This window comes from Mauremys reevesii, linkage group 14 (assembly GCF_016161935.1).
Source record: "Mauremys reevesii isolate NIE-2019 linkage group 14, ASM1616193v1, whole genome shotgun sequence".
NCBI lineage: Eukaryota > Metazoa > Chordata > Testudines > Geoemydidae > Mauremys > Mauremys reevesii.
In genome coordinates this window covers 23240787-23251591 of record NC_052636.1, presented here as the reverse complement: position 1 = coordinate 23251591, position 10805 = coordinate 23240787, and the positions used below count along the sequence as shown (strand labels likewise).

Here is a 10805-nt window from a genome sequence, read left to right as displayed (position 1 = left end):
TGGGAACCACTTCAGCCGCTCTAAAGTCGGGGGCGGTTTTCCAACCCCCTTAGTGCTTGAGAAGTGTAAAGTTCCTACATCCCCTCCTTTTCTGTTTTGTTGACCCGTGCCTGGTCCGCATGTTTCATGATTTTATATGCATACATGACGGCTTGGAGTGTAGGCAGGGGTTTGCGCCGACAGGGTGTAAAACACATCCTAATTAAATTAGGAATACACTGAGCAAAGCAAAAAAAACCAATCAAGCAGGCGATAACAATCAAAGCATATTGCAAAACAGTTTGGACCCATCCCATGGATGGCATTTATAAAATTAAACATCCCCATTGCATGTGCAGCACTGCCCGGCGCCTTACATACTGGGACCAGGCAGGTGCCCAACAGGCCATACATCTCAGGGGCCTGCTGTAAACAAAAGGGAGATTAATTGGCAAGGACCGCAAGTCGAATTTACAACGCATGCGGTTATGCAAGTCGGGTTCGGCCCCAACCGCTAACACACAAAAACAACACAACAATATAATAAAAGAATTAGCGGTCAAACAGGCAAAAATGGCAGCAGTAAAATTTTCGGGGGTAGGCTCGGCCTTGTTATTCTCCAACGTCTGCTGAGCCTGCTGCGCCAGTCACTTCACCTGCCCCCAGGTAACCTTTGGTGCCGTCTTTGTGGCTTGGCACGCTAGAAAGGTCTCGGTTAGGCTCGGATTGAAGTTGGGTATCAGGTTCTTGAGGCTTTGATGCCACGTCATCGTGCCACGGTCGCATGTTCTTGGCAGGGACCCACAACGGACCTGTGGGAGTAAGCACAGCGGCATGCCCTCGTCCCCAGGTTATCAATGGAACGGGGCCATACCAATTAGGGTCTGGGCTCTGCCTATATTTGACAGATGGGCGTGGGAACGGGGTTTCCGTCTTAAAATGTCGTTCAGTGGCTGTAAAATTTTGAAAAATATTTAAAGTATTTAGGGTAAACAATACTATCGCTAATTGGTTTTGCTTGGCTCCCATGGTTGGCCCATCATCCCCCACTGTTTTGTTTTGCTTTTTAAGGTACTCTTTAAGTGTACAATTGGTCCGTTCCACAATGGCTTGACCAGTGGAATTGTACGGAATACCAAAGACGTGGTCAATTTGCCACTGTGTGCAAAAATCCGCAAACCTGTGAGAAATGTAGGCGGGGCCGTTATCGGTTTTTATCTGTTGGGGGCGGCCCATAATGGCCACTGCAGCAAGAACATGATTAATCACGTGTTTGGCCTGTTCGCCCCGTTGGGGGGTGGCCCAAATATAATGAGAGTAGGTATCAATGGTAACATGTAAATATTTCCAAGGAGAAAAAGGGGGATAAAGCGTGACATCCATTTGCCAAATTTGGTTGGATTGAAGACCGTGGGGATTAACACCCAGTTCGGGGCAATGATGAAGACTTGCACAATGATTACAGGTTTGAACAATACGTTGGGCCTGAATCAGGGGGATCATAAAATTCTTCGCCAAGGATTTAGCATTTTGATGAAAAAATGCATGACTATCAATGGGATCCGAAAAAACGGGAGTTAAGTGGAGAGGGGAGGGACTGAGTTTCGCTGCTGAATCGGCGATCCGGTTACCCTCCACTAAAAATCCAGGAAGTGGCTGGTGACTGCGTATATGGGCAATATACAACAACTGGCAACGACTACAAAGAGCCAATTGCAGGGTTATAAATAAGGCCATGAGGTCGCTATCAATAGCAGGAGTGACATAGGCCCCAGGCAGGTGTCGCACAAGGTCGTGCACATAAAGGCTGTCCGTAATAATATTAATGGGAACATCTGGAAAGGTTCGAAGCGCAAGAATCACAGCGGCTACTTCGGCGTGCTGCGCGGACACTTGGAGTAAAGTATATTTTGTTCTCCACTTTCCCATGTCTTGCCAGGCTAATACCCCATAGGTTGTCCCACCATCTGTAAACACCGTCATGGCATCCTGAAGAGGTTGGGAGGCCAGAACAGGGCGAAGGGAAAGGGAAATATGAGGGGAGGTGGTTAACCGGGGGTCCTTGGGCCCATGGTACTGAAGCACCCCCACAAAGCCCCCAAGGGCCATTTGCAGTGAGGCCGTTAAGGCAATGTACTGCTCCATCTCTTTTAGAGGGAGCGGTATCGTGATGCTAGGGTAAAATCTTCCGACGAACGTGCACGCAGCACGCACACACCTAACTGGAATGGATATGAGCAACACATCTCGAAGAACAACAGTTACAAAGGTAAGTAACCATTTTTTCTGCGGTGTTGGAATCTCCCTGTTCACGTTTTAAGCGAACAAAAGATGGGTGCTGGCATTCTGAGACCCTCAAAATCCTGCCCTGGGGGCCAGACAGTTAAGCAACCAGCATCCACAACCTCTACCATGATAGCATCCTGTCTGGCAACAACTCACTTATCAATAGCTGGGGTCTGAAATCCTCATTTCTTTGTTGTTCTATCACTGTAGTCTCCACTTTCCTATTGCTTGTCTGTATAATCTCTGTCTGGTTCTGTGATTGTTTCTGTCTGCTGTATAATTAATTTGTTGGGTGTAAAGCAATTCAGGTGGTGGGGTATAACTGGTTAGATAATCATGTTACAATATGTTGGGATTGGTTAGTTAAATTTCGGTAAAATGATTGGTTAAGGTATAGCTAAGCAGAACTCCAGTTTTACTATATAGTCTGCAGTCAATCAGGAAGTAAGGGGGGAATGGGAATGGGGGTAGGGGAATTGGAGTTATGTTTTGCTAAGGGGGGAATAGGAAGAGGGAATGGGAACAGGGACACAGACAAGCCTCTGTGGTGTCAGAGCTGGGAAGGGCGATACCGAGGAAGGAAATTGGCATCATTGCTTGCTGGAAGTTTACCCCAATAAACATTGAATTGTTTGCACCTCTTGAACGGCGGGTATTGCTGCTCTCAGGTCATGCGAGAAAGACCAGGGAATGGGAGGGTGATGTACGTCTTTCAGGGTGTGAAAAACCCTGGATTCAGTATAATTAAGCTGACCTAAGCCATGGTTAGATAGTGCTAAATGAAAGGAAAGATTGTTCTGTCAATGTAGCTATTACAGGGATGGAAAACCCCTCCACTCACTATAGCAACTGTCTACTCCATAGTGCTAGAGCAGTGTCACAGCAGCATTTCAAGTGTAGACAGCCTCAGAGTGAGACCAGGTCTGGCTCTGTGGATGCTCAGGCACTACAACAAGAGCAGTGACAATACACTGATGCTTCCATAGTTGGCAGGATTCAAACTTGCCGGGGAGACCACAATGGATTTCGAGTCCATCGCCTTAACCACTCGGCCACAACTACTTGATGTATAGGTGCTTCACTACACAATGATTCTGTTCTCACTGAATTGTCACTTCACATTGCTCAGACCAGCTCCCCCAGCACACTCCTGGCTGTGTATTAGTGTAGGTGTGTCCATGGCTGAACAACAAGGGTTCCTGCCCATTTCCCTTCCGGCTGGAGCATGATTAGAGTGTGTTTGTGGTTAACGACATTGCTATAGATTGTTGTTCATTCCCCACACTGACAATTCAGACCGTCCCGTTCCTATTCGAATCTCCACCAGATCATGCCAATAGCCGGAGTCAGGATTTCTCTGGGGCACTGCAATGTTTCATGGGATTGGTGCATGAACTCAGCCTTGCATCCATCCCTGATGTTCATGGACTAACAACAGCAACGTAAAGAAAGAGCTGATCCGATATCTCACTGTCAGAGGTGAAGGTGGCCTCGTCCCCTCTGCATGACCATTGCCATTGCAGGAGAGAAGGTTTCAATGGAATCGAATGTCCTGGCTCAGACAAGAGACACAGGGAGGTTTTGCTGTTCATGGATCTGTGCAAAGGTAATTGTGTCTCTGTATGAAATTGAGGAGGGAAATGAAACGTCCACATGGTGGCCCAATGCCCTAAGGAATGTGGGTGATGGACTCCGGCTGGGAAATGATTTCACAGGATCAATGTATTGCCCTGATTAAAAGCTATGGCTAAAAGGCAGCCACTGTTGTTAGTACCTGAACCTGTGTAGGGACGCCCGAGTGCGTATCAAGTCCATTGCCGTAACCAGGGGTAGTCGATTATTTTATCAAGATTCCAATTTCTTGGTCAAGGTATAGTCAATGTATAGACGCCAGAGAAAATAATACACTGATAAGAAGAATATAGAAATATTTTGCAGTCACTATGGGCATAACTATGATAATTGTTTTGTGTTACACTCTTTATTATGGCACCACCTTCCTTCCCTTTAGACTTCTAGTTTGCCAAGGGTAAAACTAAACATCTCTTCAGAAACCAGGGCGTGTTTGTGTTCATTCCTGCTAGCTACACAGGGATTTGATGTAGCTGCTTTCAATCCTCCAGCTCTGCCGGGATAAGTAACATTTCAGGCTGTCACTGAACTGAAGGAGGGAGATCATTTTTTGACAGGTTACGCCTCCTCTTAAAGGTGTTTGTCTGGCAGCCTTGGTTCCCAGGTCTCTCCTGAGGGAAGAAAGTTTCTGTGCAAAATACCAAAACTTTCAACAGAGCGGAGGGAAAGGCAACGGCCACATGATGAAGCCAATATGTACCGCAACATGATTCTTTTATGTGGGATGACTCTGAACACTGACTGATCTGCACTCGCTTGTGTTTGAAGAGATGTTGAGTTTTGCACTTGGGAACCTATAAGGCTGAAGCAATGTTATGGATAGTGACACTGCGATTGAAGGGTGATTTAAGGTTGTAAAAATTGTTAAAAACACTGAGCTTAAACTTGAACTGCCTGTTATTAAAGGCTGGTTTCCCCATGTTGGTTCCATAAGCTCTGCTAGAAAGGCCCTGGGTTCTCTCCTGCCTCGCTGGGAACTCGAGGGAATCGTCCCCTGCTGCCCTTGACTCCAGGCTGATTTTTCTGGGGAGGGGGCGTGGAATTTAGTTGTTTGCTGTTGAGAAGGGAGCCAGGCCAGTTCTCAGGGAACGAGAACTCCCAGCATCTGCCCAGCCCAACCCAGGCTGCTGCCCTGTCCCAGCCTCTGTTCCCCTGGGGGCCCTGCATGTTTGACTCTAGAGCAGGCCGGGAGCAGCAGCTGAGGCAGAGAACACCTGGGCTGGGCAGATAGGAGGGAGATTAGGAAGTGGAAATGGTAAAACCGCAGTGAATATTACCTTGGACTCTACGGCATTTCTCCATTGGTCTGTCTGCTTTGGGACAGGGACAATGACACGTCCTGTTGCATTTGTCATTTCAAAGGGTGGTTTAGGATTTTCATTCTCAGACATGGTGCACAAAGCAGGACTTAACGAAATGCAAACGAAATGAGCCACTCACAGGTTCTGGCAGCCACAATGAGCCTTTGGTGCGAGAGCTCAGACCTGCCCCTGTCCCAGAGGGAAGGGGGGTGTCTACATGGGGCTTGGACCACTGATCTATCAGCGCCTAACTCCCAAACTTTCAGTAACTCTATTATCAGTGCCCGTGAGTGTAATTTAAACCATGAGAAAAACCACACTAGGCTAGACCAAAGGCCCATCTAGCTCTGAATCTTGTCCTCTGACAGTAGCCAATAGCAGGTGCCCCAACAGCTACCACTGGGAGTTGAACCCAGGATCGCCTGTTTACAAGGCAGGTGCTTTAGCCAGCTAAGCCATGGTCCCTGCCTAGGGGTAAGATATAGTGTCTGCCCACACCTGACTCCCTGCCATCTCCACCAGGCCCTGACAAGCTTTCCTTGTGTTTGGATTCTGCAAAGCAGAGGAGCAGGTGACGTTTTCCTTGCAAGCTGTGTGTGTGAGTGAATCTTTGGCCAGGTCTGCACTACAAAGTTGTTTCAGCAGAAATATATTGCTCAGGTGTGTGAAGAACACACAACGCTCCCTCGGTCGGCAGCTTGGTGTGGCTGGTGTACACACTGCAATGCCACGTCTGGCGACAAACCTGCCCTGTTTTGGTGACAAAATAAAACCACTTCGATGAGAGGCCTAGAGCTTTTTGCAGCAAACTTACAGTGACAGAGTGCCAGTGTAAATGCTGCTGGTCATTAAATCACCATAACTGGCCTCCGCCAGTATCCCACAATGCCCGCCGTGAACCCACCTGCCCTGCATTCCTGCTAAAGAGGCTGGGCCCCTCCCCTTTCCTAGCTCCAGGAAGTTCTGACAGCTGAGCCTGCTGCTCTGCTCCGGCAGCCAGGAGCAAATCACTGCCGTGCAATGCTGCTCTCCGGCCCTGCGAACACAGAGCAGGGGGCGGGAACTTCCATACATGGGGGGGCCACCGGCATCTGAACTGTGACACACCATGACACCCCTTCCCTCGAGGAGGCTCTTACGTTCTAAATAGGGACGGCTGTTTTCTAGTAAAATCACTAAAAGGGAAGGAGAAAACTCGAAAGAGGTTCCTCCTGGTGCTCACGTGCGTGAACCCAAATACTCTCTCAGTCCTCAAAGAGAGACCTGGAGAAGGAGATTTGCTGAAGCAAAGTCACAGGGGTCTCTGAGGTTTCCCTGGCCCCTCGCCCCTGTCCTGCCTGGCTGATGTCAGCATCTCTCTGTGAGATCACCACCTCCCCCCCACACCTTTGACCAATAGTCTGAGGTCTTGCAAAAGGCCTTTGTGATGTCACTGCCACACCCCTCCCTTGCTGGGCTAATGTCCTGCCCCTGGCCAGGCACTGTGGAGGTTTGAGTTACGCCCTGTGGATCACCCCACTCCAGGAGCGTTCGTTCTAGGCAGCAAGCCGGCTAGACAGGGAAACATCAGACGCTGCTCCCAATGCTACACTCAGTTTTTCAGAAATTAGTCGACTTTAGGGCCAGAAGAGACCATTAGAGCATCTAATCTGACCCCCTGCATATCACAGGCCTCCTGTATGACACAAGAGCTACTTTGGGGGCAAAGACATTCCAGAAAGGCATCTAGTCTTCATGAAATGACATCAGGAGATGGAGAATCCACCACTTTCCTTGGTAGCTTGTTCCTGTGGTGAATCATCCTCGCTGTTGAATATTTGTGCCTTAGTTGTAATATGAATTTGTCTCTTTTCACCTTCCAGCCATTGGGTCTTGTTATTCCTTTCTCTGCTATTTTAAAGAGTCCTTTAATATCCAATCTTTTCTCTCCATTAAGGCACTTCAACACTTCAATGAAGTCACCTTTCAATCTTCTTTTGATCAGCTAAACACGTTGAGCTCTTTCAATAGCTCACTAAAAGGCATTTTCCTCCAGACCTCACAACATTGTTGGCTCTTTCTGCCCCAGCTCCAATTTCACATCATCTTTTTCAAATGAGGACACCAAAGCTGAAGGCAGTATTCCAGTATCAGTCTCACTGATGCCGTGTCACCTCCTGTGACATTATTGACATAATCTGTAACTGTATAGATCACCATTGCGACCGCTGTTCTATATTTGTAGCCAATATTGTAGAAAGGTGTCGTGCAAGGGGTCTATGGAGAGGTTCTGATTGGTTGATTATAATGATGCTATCTCTAGATGTGTATCATTTTTTTAGTTGACGTTATGAATATTGGCTCCATGCTGCCCTTATTTCAATCTTGTGCTCTGTTTCCGGGGAACACTCCAGACAAGCTGGTGTCAGTTCTGTCTAGCCTGCTTGATGGCCCATTAAGGACCATCAGCTGTACAATCGACCCACTGAGAGAAGGCAGATACGCCTTGTGACTCAGCAAGGTAGCAGAGACCTGCCTATGGAGAGAACTCTAAGGTTTTTCTACGCCACGTGCTGGATAGAGTGTCCTTGGGACAAAGAAAGCAAAGACAACATGGCAAGAGACTATAAAAGGCTGATGCCTCGTCTCCATCTTGTCTTCAATCCTGCTTCATACCTCTGGAGGGACTTTGCTCCAACTGAAGCTCTGTACAAAGAACTGAATGACCCATCCCAGCTTTGAATAGACTCCAGAGACTTGATTTGAACCTGCAGTTTATTCCATCACTGTTACAAGCCTGAACCAAGAACTTTGCCATTACTGTATGTGAAGGGTTCAAATCCATGTGCATTTTATATAACAAGCTGGTCTATGGATTGTGCCAGTTCTTTTCCAGACCCAAAGTCCAGAGTATGGTCAAGGACCAGAGGCCTAGCAAATAGTGACCAGCTAAGAGAAAGCTGGGGCAAACAGAAAGCTTTGCTTGCTAAGATAGGCCTGGTCAGCAAATTGCCAGGTGTTGGAGCTTAGAACTAAATGATTGTGTCTTATTCAGAATTGCAGACTGAACAAAGAATCCCTATTGTGTTTGTTTCTTCTCTAGGGAGACCTTCTTCCCACAGATCCAACCTTGAGTTTATGAAAAGTTGGCACATGTCAGTATAAGATATGGCATCCTTCCACCTCCCTTCCAAGGGACCAAAGCCTGCCTTAAGACACACAGAAAACAATCTTTATTGCCATATACTTTCACTCTTTCTTTGCTTTAACCCCTAGGAATGTACCTGTTGGACAATCAAAGGAGTTGCTCCATTCCTATGGATCCCAAATCAGAATTCAACATATATATTTTATACTAATAACATTTTAGCAAAGTATTAATGAAATGTTAACTTGCTAACTTGAGACCATGGGTGGAGACATTATCTAATCTGTTAATCATTGGCTAATGTGCTTATCCTGTCTTGCAAAACCTGTCCTGGGGTATGGAACTACCTAGCCTCTCACTTTCCCCCACCCGTGGAAAATCTATATATTCTATTGTAATTAATTAACAGTGTCTCTGAGCCTAATAAGCCCACTCCACCAGCACTGTGTGTAATAAACTCCTATTCTTGACCTCTACGCGGTGGAGATTTGTGTCCTTCACAGACACCTGCTGAATAAAGAGGAGATTCAGCATCCAGCTTGGCTGAATGCGTCTCCTCTCCCCACAGCTTGGTGATCTTTTGAGGAAATAGAGACGACTGCCTTTGCCTGGCAGTACATCGCTTGCAAAAGAAACAGGTCTTTTTGGTGACAAGTGTTGAAAGGAGCCATATAGACAAATGTGGAGACAGGAAAAATGTCCCCCAATTGAGCTGGCATCTGTGGATGCTGAAGCCACAACACAGAGCGCTAAACACTATATGAGAATGGGTGGTGTCAGAAGAGTCTCTACCAAAGCCTTTTCCCACCAGCAGGGGCCTCTCTATGCACAGAACTCCTGGTAGCGTGATGGCTGCAGGCAGTGGAGAACTCCATTTTGGCATCTCTTTTGTGGTGAACATCTGCAGTGGCTATTAAAAGGTCTCTAGATAGTGATCTTTGGGAAGAGCTGGCTGAAGAACCTTCCTACTAACCAGGAGAGCCTGGCTTGGCCTGCCAGTTCTTCCTTGCCAAAGCTAGTGTGTCTGTTGGCTCCTTTTTTTGTATCTCTTTTCAGAAAAAACCTGTCAGCAGAATCCTTCTAAGTGCTTGTTCAAGACAGAGAGAGCCTTCCTTGCGGCTAAGTCTTGGTGCCATGGGGCATGCCTCACTGCAGCACCTCCTGCTGACCATCCTAGCAATTAGCTCTGCTTCACCGGTGCGCCTTCATCTAGTAGCATCTGGCCACCATCTGTTCTATCATTAGGACCCATGTTGCTCTCAGGACTTCAGTGTCCTCTTACGGACACAGCCCTCTGGCTGTGCCCCACTCAGTTCTCTCCCCCCTGCTGGGTGGGTGGGGATGTCCTCTACCCAGACACTTGCCTCAGTGGCCGGCTGCAGTCCAGGGTGTAGCCACCTGTGTCAGTGGCTACTGAGGCAAAAGGTGTGAACCTCCAACCCTGCCATCTGTTTCCCTGGACCATTTCCCAACAGACCTAGAACCTTCCTCCACCTTTGTATCAGGGCCTTAGTCTGGCAGTAGTCAGCCAGGAGGTCACTCATGCACCCCTTACCCCAGCACTGCTCTGATCATGGTGCCCTCCCGGCTCCTTCCTTCCTTCCTGGCAGCCAATCCTCCCTCCTCAAACTCCAAGGAGTGACTAACTCTTGCTGTGCTGAGCAGCTCTTTATATATGGGCTGCTCCAGCAAGCCTTCTCCTGATTGGCTCTCCCAATAAGCCCTTTCTTGACAGGCTGGGTTCTGCACAGCCTCTTCAAGGCTGCCTTAATCTTTCTCCTGCTTGTTTGGGGCAGACAGCCCACCACACGTGGAAAGTGGCAAATGAGAAGTCTGGAGCTGAAGGAAAGGTTACCATGACTCAGAACTGAGCTGAGGTTGCTGCGACTGAAACACAGATCACTAACCATTATATGATCACAGTGACTGGTGGGAGAGGCACATGTTAGAAGCCCTTTGTCTGCTCAGCTGTGGCTTTGTGTGCACAGAGAGCCAGACACCTCAAGGTCTGCAAGTCTTGAGGGAAATGGGGAACGTCTGTACTTTAGAATTTTCAGGTGTTGACTTGAACCATCAAATGAAACAGTTGCAAATACTTTCTTCAGGCAGGCACCATGGCTTAGCTGGCTAAAGCACCTGTCTAGTAAACAGGAGGTCCGGGGTTCAACTCCCAGTGGTGCCTTAGTGTATGGCTTTTGTCTCCTCTGCTCACATTTTCCTGTGTCTTCCTAGGAAACAGAAGAGGCCTCCCTTGGTATCCAAGTCATTGCTTGCTAAGGAAAAGGCTTCTTTGGAGAGAAGCATTGGAAACAATCAAATCACAAACCTGGAGTTGATGAAAACGCTGCTATGACTGGCATTGGCATGGCGGTTGCTTCAACTGCAATTGCTGCAACACGAGAGCCTGCGCCACATGTCCTTGTGATTCCCTGGAGATGTTCACACACAGATGTCTTGTCACCTTCCTTTTGATTGTCATT

General features: G+C 47.8%; 1 non-coding gene across 1 annotated transcript; it reads left to right on the top strand.

Annotated features, from left to right (window-relative positions):
* Window positions 1-10433: 10433 nt before the first annotated feature.
* TRNAT-AGU lies at window positions 10434-10507 on the top strand. Its single transcript has one exon. It is a non-coding gene; the product is annotated as a tRNA-Thr (tRNA).
* The last annotated feature ends 298 nt before the right edge of the window (window positions 10508-10805 follow it).